Here is a 21466-nt window from a genome sequence, read left to right as displayed (position 1 = left end):
CAACAAAATTAAGGGTGTCAATTCCACTGATCAAAGCAGTTGAGTGGACACATGCAGGGCAAGGGAATCTCGTGGATACATTTAGAGAACCCAGCAGCTTCTAGAAACACAGAAGATGACTATTTCTAGGCTTTGGGACGTGATCTACCTTGGAACCTGGGCAGTGGCTGCATTCACACAGCAGCTTATTCCATTTCCCCCAAGTTCCCTGCTAATTTCCACATACGTTTCCCAGTACGTTTCCAAGCACAATTCAAAGTGTTGGTGCTGACCTTTAAAGCCCTAAACGGCCTCAGTCCAGTATACCTGAAGGAGCGTCTCCACCTCCACCGTTCTGCCCGGACACTGAGGTCCAGCGCCGAGGGCCTTCTGGGGTTCCCTCGCTGAGAGAAGCCAAGTTACAGGGAACCAGGCAGAGGGCCTTCTCGGTAGTGGCACCCTGTGGAACACCCTCCCACCAGATGTCAAAGAGAAAAATAATTACTAAACTTTTAGAAGACATCTAAAGGCAGCCCTGTTTAGGGAAGCTTTTAATGTTTATTAGGTTATTGTATTTTAGTGTTTTGTTGGAAGCCGCCCAGAGTGGCTGGGGAAACCCAGCCAGTTGGGCGGGGTATAAATAATAATAATAATAATTATTATTATTATTATTATTATTATTATTATTATTATATTTAAGCTTTTGCATGAGGTAAAAGCCAATTCTGAAAATCTAGCAGAATATAGCAAAAGTTCAACATTCATTGATATGTTAATTGTTTCTAAACAAAAAAATATGTTTGCAACTCCATTAACCCCAAAGATCCCAGGCGTAAAGTGATGAAATTTGGGGCCGCACAAAGTTCAGAAGCATGCATCTGCATAGATTAGTGAGGTTGAGCAGTAATGTTTGTTGTTCTGCCAAACCGCACCCACTGATGTGAATTAAATTTAGCACAACATGCCGGTATATTGATGAAAAGGCCTCCATTCCATAACGCAGCATGAAAGGAACATCAGGAAACAGGGCAAGGACTATTATAGTGCTATAATAAGAAAAGCTAGGGAATTTTCCATTTGTTTAAATGCCCTCAGTGCATGGTGGCTGCATTGAGTATATGGCCCCACAGACCAACCCATAACAAAAGCAGTTTGTGTCAGAAGCCACTGTTGGTAAGACTGCTACGTATATGCTAAATAGGTGGCTTTCTGCAACTACTTGAATAATTACAGGAATTTCCTAGCATGGAAGAAGGGCTGTCCTTTCCTGTTTGCTATAATGGTGTAAAGTAAGCAGGCATCCATCTTGCCTGCTGTTTCCCATCATAGCTCTTGAAGAAGGCAAAGAGTACAAAGGTCTGAGGAAATCCAAAATGTGTAAATCCCTCCACACATATTAGATTTGTGTGCTCATAAGTCATTTAAGTGGGTGCCGGTGGGACTGTCCAAGTATTTCACACTATTCAAAAACACTTTAAAAGCTCCTCATCCGCCCTTTGTCACATCCCATTTTAGCCTCATGTATCACAAGATTGCTAGGAGCTCCTTCTTACATTCAGACGCAGTCCCAGGTCAAGGCGCAACCTCAGGGAGCGGAATTGCTACTGCACCATGGGCGGAATTGATTGAAATTTTACTCAAAGTAGGCCCACTGAAATTAATGGAGAGGATTCAAGTAGGGCCATTAATTTAAATGGGTCTACTCTGAGTAAAACTTGGTTGACTACCTCCACTTTCAGTCCAACCCTATTTTAGAAATGGTAAGCTGATTCATGTTGCTGTTGTTTTTAGTTTGGGGTCAGCATAGACTTCAGTGGTTCATGTTCTCTTCTGGCTTGGGGGGGCATGGTAGCTGTCTCCTTGTGCTTTCTTTGCTTTATTTCTGGTTCAGTTCAGCTCCCTGGTTTGTCTACGACATGTTAATTTTGCAAAGTGCCTCATGACTTTCCCCATCATTCATCCTCACAGAATCTTGTGAGGCAAAGCCACAAGTATTCCTGTGTCACAGATCCACTCTTGGCTTCCGTTCTCCCATTTGGAAACGAGAACATGGCCGGCTGCTCTGTTTTTGTAGAGCTCCATCTGCACTACACATTTAAAGCAGTATCATAGCAATTTAAACAGCCATGGCTTCCTCAAAAGAATTCTGGGAGCTGTAGTTTGTTCGGGGTGCTTGCTAGGAGTCCCTACTATCCTCCTAGAGCTACAGATAGCTCAGTTGGTTAGGATGTGGTGCTGATAACGCCAAGGTTGCAGGTTTGATCCCCATATGGGGCAGCTGCCTTTTACGGGGTTGGACTAGATGACCCTCAGGATCCCTTCCAACTCTACAACTTCTATTATTCTATTCTGTGAATAAGCAGAGATCCATGGGAAGAAGAACGGACCCATCTTGGGACTTCTTGCTCTGTGGAGGAAACAGGTGAGTAGCAGAGCCACTAAGTACTTGTATAAAAGACAGTGTCATGGCTGACATCTCAGTTTCCACTCAGGTCACTTTGCTATGAAGCCAGCATCTGACCTCTGAAGTGAAGCTGTCGTCTATCACCCTAGCCTCTCCCCCGTGCCCCCCATAGGCTTCTCTTGCCAATTTTGTCCAGCAAAGGAAAAAAATAAAATCAGTAGACACAGGTTTATAAAGAAACATGAAAAAGTACTTTTTTCATTTGAAATGTAGAGGTTTTTCTTTCAAATGCTTGTGTCTGCTTAACTGGTTCTTTAATAGTATTGGTTCTGAGTGCAAACACATGTTCCCTTTACTACTGTAAAAAGGAAAGGAAAGGGGAAGGCATCTGGGTGGAGTTCCATCTTCCCATCTCTGCCTTTGTAGTTTTAGCCGCTGCTTGTCATAGAAGGCCATTTCGAACAAGCTAAAAGCCTGAAAAGGGTCACATCACACTTGGATTTATTTATTTTAATGAAAGTTTTAAACTAGGTTAGTCAAAATAAATATTGAAAGAAGTGGCTCTTAGCACATTTTGTTGAGTTCAATGAGACCAAAATCCAACTACTTTCAGCTGCCTGCCGCAATATCTACCCTTTAACTGAAACTATGTCCTTGTGAACTCAGAGTACATGATCTAAAAAAATGTAGTATAAACACCGACAACTGGTAAACACTGGCCTGTGAGCAGTCCAGTTGGAGAACAGCCTTTACCAAAGGTGTCATGGGCTTTGAAGACACTCAAACTCAGGATGCAAGGGAGAAACACGCTAAGAGGAAAGGACGCTAGGCAAATCCACATCGTCATCAACTCCCTCCTGGAAACCTATGCCCCCCCCCCGTAGAAGCATCTGTGGATCCAGAATTGGCCTCCACAGTCACTTACGGACTCACTGTTAAAACCGTGTTCATGGAAGACAATCTTACTTGGCTACGAGTGATTGCAAAAGAAGAAGCATGGCGAATATTGTCTTACTTTCCCCAGTGCTTCGGACCTGCTCATAGCTATCAACTTTTCCCTTTTCTTGTGAGAAATCCTATTAGGAATAAGGGAATTTCCCTTTAAAAAAGGGAAATGCTGACAGCTATGGACCTGCTGTGTTATAGAATTGTGGCTTTTTGACAGATAAACTGGGATGTTGCCCTCAGTTTGGTTCATGCCAATTGTGTGGTGTGACACAACAGCAAACACCATCAAATATTGTTGCTACTTCCCTGTGCTTCCTGCATACATGTATTTCTGCCCCTACATGAGGCACCCATGAAAACAGCAGGAAAGAACTATGCTGGTATACTGCCCCAAATCCCATCACTTTATTCCCAGGATTTTCTGGGTTAATGGGGTTGCAAAAAAAAATTGTGGGGAAGCAATTAACAAGGAAATCAGTGCTAAACCTCCACTGGGTTTCACTAAATTTCCAGAAGTGGCTTTGACATCATGTGAAAACGCAACTATAAATTGGGGAAACGAAATAACCCGCCGTGTGAATGCAGTCACTGTGGCACTTACTTCTGCACAGATATACTCAGTCTGGATCAACCCTTTGCCTGTTAAACTGATTTATACTCAGGAAGATGATAGCCTCTAGCTGATCTACATGTTGTGAATACTGGAAAATGAACTAATTATGAAAGGCAAGTATGCAAAAGCAATTATTTAACTTGGCTACTTTATTCCAAGTATGGGATTTGCATTTCTTTGCTCAGAATTGCTCACCATGCCACCGCCACCTCTCTGACCACTGCTATGGAGGTAATAATGGTACAAAGTCCATGCACTTCTGTCCTTTTTGCTGTGTCTGATTGCATCACATGCCACTTCTATGTTTCAACTGGCCATGACCAATATTGCCCACTGCTAATAAGGCATATTGGAAATATTGCATACTACATCATTAGTTAGCTGCAATAGTTTTCAAGAATTTCTATATCTATTGTGTACAGATTAGCTTTGTTATTATGTCAAGAATCATCTCTATGTTTGTTCTAGTAACAGCTGCAACCATTGGAGAGCAGCCAAACTCTTACATTCAATTTGAACCAGAGTACAGTTTCAGCCCTTGAACCTGTGAGTGATGTGTACTAAGGTACCCAGGAGAGTCCTTACCCCCTCTCTGTGCCCCATGGGGCCCACAAGGAAGACCAGCTTAGCTGGGCATCTAAATGCCCTCACCTTTGTTTCCCATAGTAGGGTAGCCAGCTGCGTAGAATATTAGGACGGAATCATAGGTGGTCTGAAAGGCCCAAGGCAAGAATTTAGGGTGAGATGCAGTGAGTTGTTCAGAACTCTCTTGGATCAGACTACAGCAGCTGCACTTCAGCCAATCAATTTGATTTATTAACAAAAATAGACATAACATGGTGTTGCAGCCAGAAAATTCAGAACTGTCTTCTGAACTTTTCCTAACTGCTAACTTAACATAAGTAGGCAGGTAGCGTCTCTCGTGTGTTGCAGCGACAGCTGAGCCAAGAATCTGTAGCCTCTCTTTTCACCCTTCTGGCAGATGAACAGTAGGGAGTTTATGGAGCTTCACCAGCTGACCGCTGGTTGAAGACCCCCAGCACAGCTCTTGCTGAAATGTTCCTAGGCCCTGGCCTCTCAAACTGTCTGCATCAAGATGTCGGCAGGGGGAAAGCAACAGCCAGACCTGATTGCACTTTTTAAAAACGAAGTCTAGAAAAAGGAAAACAGAAGAGCAAGTTTCTACCATAGAGAAGCCCCCCCCCCCTTTCCATTGCCATTTGCCTCATTTCAGAGGGGAGGGGCACCCGGTGGATGGAGGAGGGGCTCTGCAGATGATCTCTCTGGTCTGCTGGGCATGTGTTGAAGAAAGTGGTCTTCCAGGTAGCCAGAGTCCAAGCCAACTTTGACTTCAATGGCCTAGCAATGGCCTTGCTTAATTGCTGGCCTGGAAAGGTTATGTTCCCATTGCCATCTTGTGCCTGCATATTGCACTATTTTCTTACTATTTTGTGTATTTTGTGTGTGTTTATAATGTAAAGTGCTCTGTGATCTTCAGATGAAGGGCACTGTAGAAATTTAACAAAAAGTTGAAAATAATAAAATTTCAGATTTACTGTATATGGTTTTGTTGCAAACACCAGGTAACTGGTGTAAATCAGCCTAACCACCTCTTAGCTCTGTTGCGAGAATTGGTTGGAACTGCCTTGATATTGCAACATAAAATGTCTTTGCAGGTTCAGCTTCCTTCCCAATAGCATTCAGGTCTGCCACTGTTCCTACAGCCCAAAGGAAACAGATTGTGCTAGGAGGTGTCATTTATAGCCATTCTCCCTCCAAATTATTCCATACCATTTACATTTCACCCTCCCACTGTCCCCACACTTTTTACCCTGACTTTTAGCACTTCCATACCCACCAACATTTCTCTGATGAAAATAGGGATGTCCTAAGGGAAAGCGGGACATTCCGGGATCAAACCAAAAACTGGGACAGCTTCTGTAAATCCAGGGCTGTCCCTGGAAAATAGGGGCACTTGGAGGGTCTGCATTTGAGATATATATTTTAGGGCCCAACCAATGATAATTTGTTTTAACTGTTTCTAATATTCTGTTTTTGATGGTTGTAACCTGCCTCAGGGGACGTGGGTGGCGCTGTGGTCTAAACCACAGAGCCTAGGGCTTGCCAATCAAAAGGTTGGCGGATCGAATCCCCGCAACAGGGTGAGCTCCCGTTGCTCGGTCCCTGCTCCTGCAAACCTAGCAGTTCAAAAGCACGCCAAAAAGTGTAAGTAGATTAATAGGTACCGCTCTGGCAGGAAGGTAAACGCCATTTCCATGCGCTGCTCTGGTGTCGGTGTTCCGTTATGCCAGAAGTGGCTTAGTCATGCTGTCCACATGACCCGGAAAAACTGTCTGTGGAGCGGACAAACGTCGGCTCCCTCGGCCAGTAAAGCGAGAGGAGCACCACAACTCCAGAGTCATTCGCAAATGGACTTAACTGTCAGGGGTCCCTTTACCTTTACCTTTACTTTAACCTGCCTCAGACATTATGGTAAAGGGTGGCTAAGAAATCAAAACAATAGTAAAAAGAACAACAGCAGCAATAATTATATTGAAAGCTTAAACCCATATTTTTTCCAGGCTTCAAAAATCCATCAAGTTGTTTCTTCAGAGTCTTAACTTTTGATCCTGCTGTGAATCCAGATGTTTCTGATCTCTCCCTTTCCCCTTTGCTTCTATCTCCTGGTCCACATCCAACAGTTTCAGTTCTGGCTAAGTTGTTGTTTCCTGAAGTTTGAGAAGCTTTGGCATATTCTATACAGCACAAAATTTAAAGCCAGAATTTATTCAAAATAAACTTTGACTTTTAAACATATTGCATAGCTCCATCTTTGCAGCCCCATTTTGACACAAAGCTGCAGACTTCAAAATGGGCGACAAAAGACACTCGACTGTGATAACCCAGTAGGTAGAGCAGGAGACTCTTAATCTCAGGATTGTGGGTTCAATCCCCACTTTGGGCAGAATATTCCTGCTTTTCAGAGGTTGGACTAGATGACCCTCATGGCCCCTTCCAACTCTACAATTATATGATTCTAAGCTCTTCCCATCTCTGTGAGGGCAGGGGGGCAGCAGTGGTGATAATAATAATAATAATAATAATAATAATAATAATAATAATAATTTATTATTTATACCCTGCCCATCTGGCTGGGTTGGCGGCTTCCAACAGAACACTAAAATACAATAACCTATTAAACATTAAAAGCTTCCCTAAACAGGGCTGCCTTCAGATGTCTTCTAAAAGTTTGGTAGTTATTTTCTCTTTGACATCTTGTGGGAGGGCATTCCACAGGGCAGGTGCCACTACAGAGAAGGCCCTCTGCCTGGTTCCCTGTAACTTGGCTTCTCGTAGCGAGGGAACTGCCAGAAGACCCTCAGCACTGGACCTCAGTGTCCAGGCAGAACAACTGCCAAAACAGCACCATAAGAAGCGAAAGACGTTCGCTTCTAGGCCCCATAATGCACCATCCTAATAACACCCTTGGGAGCATCTTTTCATGCTGTGGAGGCTCCAGCATATGTGCAGAGAGCACTGAGGGTTTGTTTTCTGTCAACCCACCAGCCATGGCTCATGGTGCAAAATGGGAGTGCAGGTGTGATCCTACCCCAATGGGAACGCATCCTGGGGTGTGTGGGGTGTTAGGGAAGGAGTAGTACCTCTGGTGGGGAACATGTCATGCTCCTTCTGGGGTAGTTTGTCCACCTTTTGCCCCCACCCTCAGGCGCACTCAGCTCCCACCTGTGGCTCCTGGAAGCTGTCAGCAGGCGACTGCAGCCACACCCCAGGAAATGCCTTTGACTGGCCGGCTAAACCAGGTGAGGGTGGCTGATGCATCTCAAAACCTTATTGAGTTAGGGACTTCCGCTACATGCAAGGAGAGGCTCTGGCGCATTGAGCAGATGAGACCAATAGTGGACCCAGTGGTCAGGAAGGTGGTTTCTGCATGTGCTGTAGAGGGAAGTGAGGGGCAGATGTTGCTCATCAACCTGGGAAAGTAGCCCTCTAGGAGAAGGAAAACTCTGATTTTAATCCTCTGCTGACTTATGGGAGAAGAAAAGGCTATGGAGTAAATCCGACATGAATCTGGAGTGGAGTTCCTAAGATGGCTGGATGGCGCCTTGTACTCCTTCTTCCAGTGTTCTGGTGCTCTGCTTTCCAGTGAGCCCGAGAGCGGGGTCTTGTTATCTAGCCAGCCAGGACTGCCACACACACGCAGCCCAGAGAGGTCGCTTTGGTGCTGCGAATGTAGGGGTTTGGCTTCACTCCCAAAAGCACACTCCATTGTCTCTTGAGACAGACTGATGCCCACAACAACTGGTTGCAAGGTGGCTGTCACCTACACACACATCCCCTGCCCTCTGGACACCTTTAAGTAGTAGCTAAAACCTGGGTTGTTTAGCTGCAAATTTAAGTTATTTATAAATTGTGGTTTGAATGATTATCTCAGGTGTTTTTTAGCTATCTGTTCACTACTGGTTCAATACTATTCTCTACTTGGTTTTGTTTCTTTTATGAGGATCCTACTGCTGTTCTTTTTTTTTAAAAAAAATTTGTTTGTGTTCTCTCTTTGCAGTTTTTAAGCAATACAAATTTAAGGGCAAGGGCAGGGCAGTCAGGGAGGCTCCACTGTGGAGCCAGCAAGCTGGATAGAAATACTTTTGCAAATAAATAAATAAATAAATGCCAAACATAGCGCTTTAAAAATTAGGAGCTCTTTAAATAATCTTACAGTGTGTTATCTATCACTTGCTAAACGGAACATTATGGAAGAAGTGTGCAAATCCTTTGGGCTTTGGTTCTCGAGCAACATTTAAGAAACAACAATGTGATTTCAAAAGAGATGAAATGAAAATCAAACCTCAGTGGTGCACCCCCACTTTGAAGGAGGGATTTTTTAAGAGCTTAAAGGCCACACTGTGGGAACTCTGAGATGGGACGTGTTCAGAGGGCTCTGCTTGTGACTTTTGTGTAATTCGTGGGTCACATTGCTGATAATAGCACATTTTAGAAGTATGATTCTTGGTTAACAAGGCATCCACTGCAATCTTCTTGAAATTACCCTATAAATAAATAAAACTGTGGCAAATTATATTGGTATAGCTGCACACAAGGTGGATGGAACAAACAACAATAAACAATGTACTGCTGTTTGTACCTTCAGAGACTCATTTTTCATGTGTCTTTCCTACTGGGCTTGAGGTTTCTGTATTCACCTTTGCTCATTTAATGCCTGACCCTCCATATTAGTACAAAGTCCTGGGGGGGGGGGGAGTGCTTCTCAACCATTTTAAATTGGAATCCTGCCAGTAAGACTTGATATCTTTGTTCAGGAAATACCTGCAGTTCTCCCACAAAACTCAGCACCTTCAGCTCCTTGACTGAGCTGTTTCCAAATCTGCACTGCAGTCTTGTGACACACTTTCAAGGGTCTTCCGCGGCCCAGGGGGAATCACTAACACACAAACTGGCACAGCGACAAGATGATCGCACAGCAACAAGACAGTCAAAAAGTTAGGGTGCCAAGAAGGAATTTTCTACCTTCTTGCCAGAATAACATCTGACTTCCCGATTGACTTAATTTGCACAGCTGTATTCTTATCTGCCGCTGTGGATCCTAGGTGATGATTCGCATGTTCTGTGGGTCATTTTCTTTTCTTTTTTTAAAATATTTTTTTATTGTTTTCTTTAGATATTCTTTTTCCAACAATCCATACCATCACAATATATTCCCTTTGACTCGACTTCCCTACCTCCCTTCAGTTGGTATATTTATCATATTCTTATCACGTATATTATTCTTATATCTCTACTATTTTACATTGAAGGTATTATTCCAGTCCTGCTAGTGTCTTTAAGTTTTTACAGTTCTCCTTTAAGTATTCAATGAATTTACTCCAATCGTTCTTGTATCTCTGGTCCTCTTGGTCCCGGATCCTCCCTGTCAATTTGGCAAGTTCCACAAAATCTGTCATCTTCACCTGCCACTCCTAGATGGTTGGTATATATTGTGTTTTCCATTTTTGGGCCAGTAGGGTTCTTACGGCAGCTGTGGCATACATAAACAAATTCTGATCTTTTGTTTTAATCTCCCTTCCCATTAGACCTAGCAAAAAAGCTTCCGGTCTTTTGGGAAAGGTGTATTTCTTTTTAAGCTCATTGTAGATTGATTCCCAAAAAAATTTAACCTTGTCACAGGTCCACCACATATGAAAATAATCACCATCTACTTCTTTACAATTGAAGGGACGCGGGTGGCGCTGTGGGTAAAACCTCAGTGCCTAGGACTTGCCAATCGCATGGTCGGCGGTTCGAATCCCCGCAGCGGGGTGCGCTCCCGTCGTTCGGTCCCAGCGCCTGCCAACCTAGCAGTTCGAAAGCACCCCCAGGTGCAAGTAGATAAATAGGGACCGCTTACCAGCGGGAAGGTAAATGGCGTTCCGTGTGCTGCGCTGGCTCGCCAGATGCAGCTTGTCACGCTGGCCACGTGACCCGGAAGTGTCTGCAGACAGCGCTGGCTCCCGGCCTCTTAAGTGAGATGAGCACACAACCCTAGAATCTGGCAAGACTGGCCCGTACGGGCAGGGGTACCTTTACCTTTACCTTTACTACTTCTTTACATTTCCAGCATCTTCTATCTCTCTTTCTATACATTTGAGCCAATTTTGTTGGCGTTAAATGCCATCTATACATCATTTTTAACACATTCTCTTTTAAAGCCATACATCCCGTAAATCTCAAACCCTCATTCCATAATTTTATCCACGCTTCCAACTCAATATTATGCCCAATGTCTATTGCCCTCTATGGGTCATTTTCAAGCAGGGCAACCCCTGCCCCACTAAACTATTGATTAAAAAAATATCTCATGCCTAATGCGTAGTGAAACTCTTTCTGCCCCATTCATTCCACCATCTGCTGCAGATGCAACTCGCCACCAGTCACTATGAGGCAGACCCACCCACAGACTAGCTAGAACAGGCACCCTGAGCACTGTATGGGGGGGGGGGAGGAGTGGTACTATGGGCTGCCCTTTCCTTCCTCCCCCCCCCTTTTTTTTCAGGTGACTGTATTTTGATTGCAGCATCTATTAAATAAATTTCTCAGGAGAGAAAAACTATTTTTAAAAAAGTCAAGTTCCTCTTGAGCTGTTGGAGTCCTCCCTGAATAATATTCAGCAAAATGGCAAAAAAATAATAATCAGTGAAATCATATTTGATTTTCCTGCCCACAGATTGCACTGAGAAGTCAGGAAGCCCCAGTTTGCTCTGATGCTGTGCTTTCTTTTTTTCAGCACCACTTTTCAATTTGTTTATTCTGGAGAGGCCTCTGTGGGGCCTACCTACTTTGAGTAAGATGTTGCAGGGCTGCATTCTTTATTTCCTTTGGCAAAAATCAAATGATCCTCAAATTCCTGTCTTCACCAGTGTCTCTCCTCTCTCTTGTTTGCTTTTGTTAATCTATCCCATAATAACAGGTTAGTCATTGTGGTTTGCAAATATTCCCTTTCAGGGGGTCATTTGATGGCATACTTGGCAGAAGATTACGGTAATTTTCCCAATGTGCCAGTTGTTTCCAATAAGTAAAATTAAAACAGTCTTTCTGCTGGGTCTCTTTAATCTAGTACAAGGTGCAAGATATAGTCTGGATCCTGTTCCCCCGCTTTCCCCCTTTAAGAGCAAAGGGGTGGGAAAGCTCTGCCTGTCATTTGTCTCAATGCACTGGAAATCATTCCATTTATGGCATGCTGCAAAATCACTCGCACTTTTATATGAAGTCCAGTCAAATTACGTGTCTGTCTTAATTTGCTTGTAGAGGCAGTTTTCTTATGGGGGCGGCACTGGAGAATAAAGGATACAGAAGAAAGATCTTCAGGATTCTGTTGAAAACTTTTGAATCATGCAGATTATAAAAGTAGCTGATTCTTAACTGGCCGCATTTCAGTGGCTTCCCTCTCCTCCCTTCTGCTTTTGCAGCCAGAGAAAATGGCCAGAGCAGTTGCGCAGAGAACAACAGTGACATCTAGTGAGGGCAAGAGGAGACATTCTGCTTTCCCAGCGGCTTCCTCTGAAATCCTGGGCAATCCCAAGGCCCAGCAGGAGAGGAGCCAGGAGGGCAGCATTGCCAGGAACAGTTGCTGGAATCTCCCCCTTCAAGGACCTCAGGTAGCAGGGCTAGGAAAGTCCTCTGCTGCCAGTCAGAAAATATTGGGCTCAAGAGCCAATGGCCTGACTTGGTGCGGTTCCTGTGTTCTCAGCAGTCAAAACAGAGAAGCATCTCATGTGCTGCCACACAGGGTCTGCCGTCCCAGGAGGCGCATTGAAGCAGCCCCCTTGGGCAGTGTCATTCCACAAGGTGGGGACCCGGCAGCTGCCCCAACAACCCTTGCCACTGAGGCTGCAGCTTCCAGCGAGATCTCACAAAGCTCCTGCAGGGTATTGCGAGAATTCTGTGAGTTGTTGCTGGAAGACACCATGCGGCCCCAGTAGAATCACAGAATTGCAGAGTTGGAAGGGACCACAAGCGTCATCTAGTCCATCCCCAAGGTAGGGCTCAAACCCAAATCTCATGCTGTGCCAACTAAGCTAAGCAAGGCTTTGGTGTGGGGGGCACCTTCCATTTTGACAGCCCGCCTCTGCTCATATCACCTGATTTACAGGTACGTGTTCATAACTGATTCTCCTTTACTTTAAAAAGCCAGTTTTAGCTTTATATACTCCCTGGGGTGGGCAAATTGACCCAATCTGGGGACCAACTGCCAACCAGCAGTTCGAAAGCACATCAAAGTACAAGTAGATAAATAGGTAAATGGCGGGAAGGTAAATGGCGTTTCCGTGCGCTGCTCTGGTTCACTTAGTCATGTTGGCCACATGACCCAGAAGCTGTACGCCGGCTCCCTCGGCCTGTAAAGCAAGATGAGAGCCGCAACCCCAGAGTAATCCGCGACTGGACTTAACGGTGAGAGGTCCCTTTACCTTTACTCCCTGAGGTGGGCAAATTGATCCAATCTGAGGACCACAGATTGGGACCACAAGGTGGATTAGGGGGGGGGTGTGTACAGAGTCCTAGTTTTCACCCATGCTTTGGAGAGGTGCAGGAGTCCATGAAATCCCCATGATAGAGGTTAGTGTAATTGCATGTGGCCTGGGTTGCTGGAATGGAGAAGCATCTCTGTCACTCAGACTGCTTTGCCTACTTTGAGGTTTAGTTCAGATGTAACAGGGAACCATGGTTTTACGACTGTATGTAAGAGCTGCAACAAGCCTCACTTTGCCTCCCCTCTTCTTTTTTGCAGCTCCAGTTTGAAACACACCCAACTCAGGGTTGTTTGTTTAAACCATGGTAAGTGAAAACAGATCAGGATCCAACTGTGGTTTGCTTAAAAGTGGGAGCAAAAGCTTCTGATCTCCTTCTCTGGTGCACAAGAGAGGAGTGGCAGTTCATGAGTCTGAGACTCACCACAACTCATTTGCAAAGTGGGAGACTGTAAGCTCATCCTGTACGGCCATTACATCTCTCACCATTGCCTGCAACATCTGTGCTAAGGGGGTTGAAAATGGTGGCAGTTTTTGATTTTCACTTCATATTTTTATCTTGGGAACCACTCTGAGATCTTTTGATGAAGAGTGGTATATAAATCTAAAAGGAGGGGAGGGTTCACTTAGTTTTCAGGAAATGGACTCATGAGACAGACACACAAAATAGGAACAATTTGAATGTAGTGGTACTTTGAATTAGACTTCCACTGTTCCAGGTACAGCAAAAGGAGATTGCATCCCAAGTGTATTCATTCTCCCCTCCACGGCATCTTCTGCAACATTTCCTATGTCTGGAAGAGGTTCTCACTGTCCTGCTAAGTGGAAAAAACCTCACCGTTCCCCTCCCACCCTTGGAGAGTTTCCTGTTTCATCTGCTACTTCATTTAAATAGGTAGAGCCTAAAATGCCCCCTATCAAAATGTGGGCCATTCTTTCTCTGCTTCAGAGGAAGGAGCTGCCGGCTGTGCTCTTTCTAACACAAATGTTATTGGTTCTGCATTGTGGGTGCAACAGTATTATTATTTTCAGCTTGGAATCATAGGGTTGCCATTTTTCAAAAAGTAAAAAACAGGACACCCCAAAAGTTATTGACTTTTTCTATTGACTTGCCTAAGATGCAGGACAAAGCGCCGCCTTTTGGAAATCCCGGTAATGTCTGGGAAAATCCAGACGTATGGCAGCTCTAGCAATCAGGATCTTTAGCTATCTGCTTTTGATTTTAGAAAGTCCTGCATTTCTTGGAGGCCCTGCTCAGCATTCTTCCCCCACAGCCTACGGTGCCCAGATGCGACAACAACTCGCATGTGACCTTGTTCAACGTTCTCCTCCCAATGGCAGCCACTGAGTCTTGAGGGCCCTGGACACCCGACAAGCCTTCAGCTTCTGTTTCAGCTTCCTTCTGCCAGGGCCGTGACTCACATGTTCTGCACCAACTGTACTTGGATGTGGCTGAAGAACTAATCTGTACATGATGTCCATCTTCGTTTCGGATGATCTCACATTTAACCGAGGGCTCCAGACTCCTCTTCTCTCACCATATAGCTTGGGAATAGTTTGCGAAACTTCTCATATTTGAAAGAAGACGCCCCTCACTTCCACGGATGGCAAGGGCCCAGTAGAGACTTCCTGCCGTGCCCTGTCCTCAGGTGTCCTTCCAGACAGGCTTGCCAGATCAGAGTTGGACCTAAAACTTCAGTTTTGGACTCTCAGTGTCTCCAGGAGAAGGGTGGAAAATACTGGGATGAGCAGGCCAGGAACAAAGTTTATCTTCTCTCCCGGGACTGTCTTTTTACAAGTTCTTTAAATTAGGGACATGTGCTATATGTGAGTACACTGGTGGTACTTGCTTTAAACAGCAGAATAACTCCTGGTGCTTCTTAATGGCAGAACTTGCCGCTCTGTTAAAAGCCAGTTTAAGCCATGTAAAAGTTGTTTTCTGAGCAAATTAAGATTTGTGAGAGGCACACACTCTTGGCTGTTTATAAAGTTTCCTAAAATAGCCTGATGTTCCAGCCAAAGCTAATGTAGCTGGATTTTCCATGCATCGGTCTGGAGGGAGAGGAGGCTTTCAGGGCTGGTCATCCTTGCAGGGGCAGATGCAGCTGCCCCTTTCTGGCACCTTGGAGCAGTGGAGGACTCCTGGTTTGACTTGCCATCTTAGGCTGAGTTCAGACTTATAAATTACTATTTATTTAGCTTTTCTCCCTCATGCTGAAGCCAGTTGCACATTGTTATCTTTCTAATAATCCTGTAAAGTTGTTCAGAATGATTTTCCCATGGTTTAGCCAAGGCCACCTAGTGAGATTACAAGAACAGAACAACCTGCAATTTTCAGGAGTTTTAAATTCCATCAAGGTTAGAATGAGGATTTGATTGTGCAGACACAATGCCAGGCTCTATAGGTTGTTTTGCGGGGGTTTTAGATTTTGAAATCTTGACTAGATAACCATAACATTATCTCACTGCTTAACAGTCAGAATTTCAGTATCAAATTAAAAACTAAATTAATCATCACAGTTTATTAAAAGTTTGGTTATTATTTAATTTTAATTTTATTAGATTCATATACAGTGGTACCTCAGGTTACATACACTTCAGGTTACATACACTTCAGGTTACAGACTCCGCTAACCCAGAAATAGTGCTTCAGGTTAAGAACTTGGCTTCAGGATAAGAACAGAAATCGTGCTCCGGCAGCGCGCCGGCAGCAGGAGGCCCCATTAGCTAAAGTGGTACTTCAGGTTAAGAACAATTTCAGGTTAAGTACGGACCTCCAGAACTAATTAAGTACTTAACCTGAGGTACCACTGTACTGCTCTTCATCATGGTGGTTCACAACATAAAAATACAGGATAGAAGCACAAGTAAATAGTTAAACTAGAAGCAACAAAGCAAAAGCCCTCTCCTCCAAAACACATTTAATAGGTTGTAGAATGTTAACAGCCAAAGGCCTAGTTGAAGAAGAAGGTTTTTCTTTGGCGCCTAAAGGTGTATTATGGAGGTGCCAGGCAAGCCTCCCTGGGGAAAGCATTCCACAAATGAGGAGCCACAGCAAAAAAGGCCCCTTCTTGTGTTGCCACCCTCTGGACCTCATGTGGAGGTGGAGAACAAAGAGGGGCCTCTTGTGGCACATGAGGAAGGTCTTCAGAGGATGGTCACACAGTCCCAGTCAGCTCCTATGGGGAAAGGCGGTCCTTGAGGTATTGTGGTCCTGAGCCACTCAGAATTGAGCCTGGAAGCTAACTGGGAGCCAGTGTAGGATCAGTGTGATCTGCTCAAACTGTCTTGCTTCTGTGAGCAACCTGGTCGCCAAATTCTGCACCAGTTGAAACTTCCAAACCTTCCAACCTAGAGGTCACCAGAGCATAGACAACAGAAGTTCGGTTACCCCTGTCTAGATAGGGGTGCAGCTGGGCAGCGCTGGATTCAGATCTCTGTGTGGCAAGGCAGATAAGATGCTAGAACAGAGACAAGGCGGGTTAAAATCCCAATTCAGCCATTGTTCCTTGGGTGACTGTGGCCAGCCACTAAGCCTAACCGCACAGGGCTGTTGCAAGGGTAAAAGTGGAAGGGATGAACCATGCAATACCAACTTCAGATCTTTGGATGACAAACAGGATAGAAGTGAAATGAAAAAGGCCTTAGTTTGGTGTTATCCACACTTACCTTTCCTCTGGTCTTTCCAGGAACAGTCAGAGTGCCTCCCCCCCCTTTTTTTTTGCTTGGGAGCTTTCCCCACGCAAAAATTGGAGCAAATGTCAGCCTGCGAAAGAACCGAATTGACATTTGTTCCAACTCAACTTTGAAGAAAATATTTTCACAGAGAAAGCTTCGGGGGGAGAAAAAAACTAAGCCCACACTCAGATACGGAACGCTGAAGTGTGGGCACTGGGCATCTGCCTGGAAGGAGTGGGGCAAAAGGTAAGTGTGGGAAAGCCCTTAAACTCTGACATCCAAATGCAACAGAAACTGAAATTCAAGCCCCGTTTGCTACCTGGGCTTCCCTGCAGAGCAGGAGGCTATCAAGAGCTCTGTCCTCTGAGCTACCTGCTGAGTAGCTGAGGGATCCTCAGTTGATCTAGATGGAATAGTCTAGACATTTTTTCCCTGTTCAGCAAAGGGAGGGGAATTCCCTGCCCATGCCAGTCCCTTACACACTTTCATCGAGGGCACCCACAGTGGGAAGGGGTACTACTCCCCTTGTGGATGCTGGCTAAACTTATGTCCTTAGGTGCCATCCTCAGGATAAAACCTACCTGTGTAGAATTTGTAGGCACCTCGGCTCTTTTCATATCTTGATGTCAATGCGTATGGAGTGGAACCAGTGGTCCTGACGCTTCCCCTCCCCCTCCCCCTGCATCTCTTAATGTGATATGGGACAGGTGTATCATGTACTCCACCAAGGAAGGACATTATGAGAGGCCACTCCTGGGGCCCCACCCACCTAGCAAGGCAATGTGCAAAAGGGGGTCCTCTGGGTGCTCACAGTGTCTGTCTCCCTTATAGCAAACACTATAGGTTACTTCCCTGGTGTATTCTTCCAACTTGGTGGGTGCGGGGTGTGATGTGTGTGTTCTTTCCTGACACCTTTTATCTGACCAAGCAAAGAGAGCATTTGTAAGACTAAACATCAATTGTGGATGCACACCTGTCAACTGGCGTTAAGATCCCTACAAATTCTGTCGGTGGTGGTATGAATCTCAGCCTCTTTTGCTGCTGTGGGTTAAACCACAGAGCCTAGGACTTACCAATCAGGTCAGCGGTTCGAATCCCAGTGACGGGGTGAGCTCCCGTTGCTCTGTCCCTGCTCCTGCCAACCTAGCAGTTCAAAAGCACATCAAAGTGAAAGAAGATAAATAGGTACCGCTCCAGTGGGAAGGTAAACGGCATTTCCATGCGCTGCTCTGGTTCTCCGGAAGCGGCTTAGTCATGCTGGCCACATGACCCGGAATCTGCACACCACCTCCCTCGGCCAATAAAGCGAGATGAGTGCCGCAACCCCAGAGTCGGTCACGACTTGACCTAATGGTCAGGAGTCCCTTTACTGTATTACTCATTTCAGTTAGTGGGAAGAGATGGAGCAAATGGAACATCATGGGACTCTGAATTAATCTGATGAGAGATACAGCCAATAAGTTAGTCAACTGGGCACAGTAGATGGAAACTGGGTAACTACTGTGCCATGGAATTTGGAAATTATCCTCTGGGGACAAAAGATTTCAGCACCTTCAGCTTGAAGAAGCTGGCTGAAAAAACAGTTTGCCTCGTTCAAAACAACATGCTTCTCATGACCCAGAGCTGGGACAGAGCTCTCCTTCCTCTTCACTGGGTGAAATAGCCATCAGTGACAGACTTGCAATAACAAATTACCATATCAGAATAACATCAAGGAAGTGCTATTGTCTTGTCTTTCTCTTAAGAATTTGCTTTCAAAAATGTGCCTGTAAAGAGGCAAATTATCTCCATAGGGAAATGGCTCTAGCAGCAACAGGGATGCAACTTAATAAAGACATAGTGCTGCTTTCTGAGGGTTTGTTTCCGTGCGCTGGTGACCCTGTGCCTGGGTTCTCAGACTGCCTTACATGAACAAATTACTGAACAAATAATTAATATATGTCTAATGAAGACAGTTTAATGGACTTGGCAGAAACCATAATCACAGGTATCAAGTACCTCTCAATGCACCTACTGATCGATTGTTACTTTTCCATCAAAATCAAAACTAGAGTTCAGGGAGAAATGGTCTAATTTAGCCTCAACTCTGACATGCTATTTTTCTGCATGCAGGGGCCTGAATCCCCCAAAGTGCCAGCAAAAGGTGGCTCTTCCCCCCCCCCCCCAACTTCTGGCAGCCCTGAAGCCTCTCTTGAGTGGGATGGGCTGTCAGCTGAAGGGCTGAATGGGGAAGGAAGGGGGCATTGCTGTTAGTGTGATCTGGTTTTTACAAAAATCCAGAGTGATCAAGGTAATAACTGCTATTACCTTTGAATTGCAAGTAAAGGAACAGAAATGTGAGAGTTTGGCCTTGACAAATGCAGGGCTGGCCAGCTTGGGGCAGTTTTAAGCTTGTACCAGGAAGTTCAGATGGCACCCCACTCTCCTTTGATTAATTCAGGAGTGTAGAACAATCTTCCTTGCATGAGGCTCAGTGATTCAGCCTTGCAGTGTCTCTTTCATTCAGTAGAAGCTGCGCAGGAGAACGCCCTGCCATTTTAGTGAGCAAGAGGAGGGGCAGAATTTGGATTTTTCTGTCCACTCTGAATCTTATCTGCTGCCTCAATTGTCCATGGCACTTTGGGTCAGGTTAGGGATGGCTTGCAATGTAAGTTATAACAGGACTGCAGCAGTTCAGATATCATTTACTTTTCCCTCCCCTGAACCTTCTCCTAGTGTACCAAAACCAACCCCATAATTCCAACACAATAATTTAGGTATTCAGAAAACCCCAATGGTTTGTGATTATCTAAGGAACAAAGGAAGTGTGAAAAATGCCACACTGACTGCAATTGATGGGCCTGCAATTGACATTTGTGCCAGTAAAAAATAATTATCCAGTTGTAGTTTGGGCAGAGCCTTGTATGTTGAGCTCTATTGACACAGAATGTCTTATTAACTATCTAAAATTGCAAAGCAATGTGTTGTTTAAACCAGCCTGAAAGATGCAGTATGAATTCAGATCTTCCACATTTCCCATTCCAGGTGTGTCTTTTGAAATGTACATTTAAAATAAAAAAGAGATAGATGATAGATAGATAGATAGATAGATAGATAGATAGATAGATAGATGATAGATAGATGATAGATAGATAGTTTGATAGATGTGCACTTTTTGCACTCCCTAAATGGCAGGTCTGGGTCACTGAACGTGAAAGGAAATTAGGTTTAGTTTACAGAATTCCAGCACTCACGCTTTAAGTTTTGACATGAGATTTTGAGTTTCAAAATAGAGGCATTTTCAAATGAAACTTTAGGCAAGATTTCCCTTCAGTGTTGGTTTAGATTATGCAACATCCTTAGGACCTCTTTGGCAGAGCTCTTTGGGCCACAACTGCCTCTGCTTGTCACACAAGCAAAACTGTGAGTGACCCTTGCTTCCTCCCGCCATACTCTGCCAGTGTGAGGGCAGAGACACGCATTTCTCATCACAAGAGGCGTATATACCTTCCTACTTTGCACAATGCCCAGTGGAATGAGGAAGAGAAAGCAATTAATGCTTTTTCTCTGTTTCCTAATCTCATGCGAAGGCAACTGGAATTACGGTACCCTTTACCTTCTTTTATACTGGCACCCCAGGGCCAAATGATACGGGGTTGCAGGTGGTATTAAGACCATGTTCATGGTAGACCATCTTACTTGACTACAAGTGGTCACCAAAGAAGAAATTTCCATGCTGAGCAATTTAGCCGAGGGTGGCAAACCTTTCTTTTTTGCCTGAAGGCTGTATTTGTGCTTGACCCGCCCTCTGGGAACCACATGTCACTGGTGTGCTGTGTCTATTTTTAAAAAATATTTTATTATTGCTGGCACTGCGAAAATTGGTGGGGTTGTCAGGGGTGGGGGATGGCAGATCAGGCTCCCAAGCTGTGAGTTGGCCACCCCAGTTTACACATTCTGCCCTGCAGAAACTAACAACTACAAAATTTGAACATGCGATCAGGAGAAGAGCCCAGCTAGATTAGGCCAAAGGCTCACCTAGTCATAGAATTGGAGGGTTGAACGTGACCCAAAGGGTCATTGAGTCCAACCTCTTGCAAAGCATTGTTCTCCTAGTGGCCCTGTGGGAAGTCTTCACACAACTGGCACTCCCATGGAAACATGCAGCCCGCCTATCCAAGATGGCAGCAGACAGTCTCCAATGGGATGTCCTCAATGAAGCTGAGTTCCCCCATGTCAGACCAGGACTTGCTGGAGGGAACCTGGGAGCACCTGCATCTCTGTGCTGGAGACTCTTCATCTTGTTTTCTTTCATTCCCAAGAAAGGCAAGCACTTTTCTTCCGCAAGATGACTCAGTCTTCCCAGATGGAAAGAGTATACTCATCATGGCTTTGGCAGCAAATCCCACACGCATTTTCCCACCAGCCTCTCCTCAGATGAATCAAACACAACTGTTTGTTTAACCACTTCAAGCAAACTGGGTTCCATCCAGTGGCTTCCAGGGTCATGAGGAGAAGTCTGGCTGGCATGTGTGTTCGAGAGGAAGCAGAACATGGCAAAGGCTACCAAGTGTAAACAACCAGGATCCTTTCAGGCCAGGACACATTGTTCTCTGCTAACAGTGAGCTTTGGGAGCTTTGCTAGTTTGCTTTTGGAGTAAATAGCCCAATCACTACCCTTTTAGCACAAGCTCCTCTGGCAACTTGTCTAAGTCTCACAAGCCCTTCCTGGTTTGGCCAAAGCACACATTTTTATCAGTGAAATGTGATGTCCTCTGTCAGTGAGATATAAGCAAGGTTAATTCTCTCTCTTGCATAGAGAGATTG

At 44.9% G+C, this 21466-nt stretch overlaps 1 long non-coding RNA gene across 1 annotated transcript; it reads left to right on the top strand.

Annotated features, from left to right (window-relative positions):
• The first annotated feature begins 11817 nt into the window (after window positions 1–11817).
• LOC308484849 lies at window positions 11818–15499 on the top strand. Its single transcript, XR_013990140.1, has 3 exons — window positions 11818–12112; window positions 13243–13289; window positions 14209–15499. It is a non-coding gene; the product is annotated as an uncharacterized lncRNA (long non-coding RNA).
• Window positions 15500–21466: the final 5967 nt, after the last annotated feature.

Source organism: Podarcis pityusensis (genome assembly GCF_964106645.2).
Source record: "Podarcis pityusensis genome assembly, chromosome: 1".
Taxonomy (NCBI): domain Eukaryota; kingdom Metazoa; phylum Chordata; class Lepidosauria; order Squamata; family Lacertidae; genus Podarcis; species Podarcis pityusensis.
The sequence above is the reverse complement of the archived record's forward strand: the minus strand, read 5'-3'. Positions and strand labels throughout refer to the sequence as shown.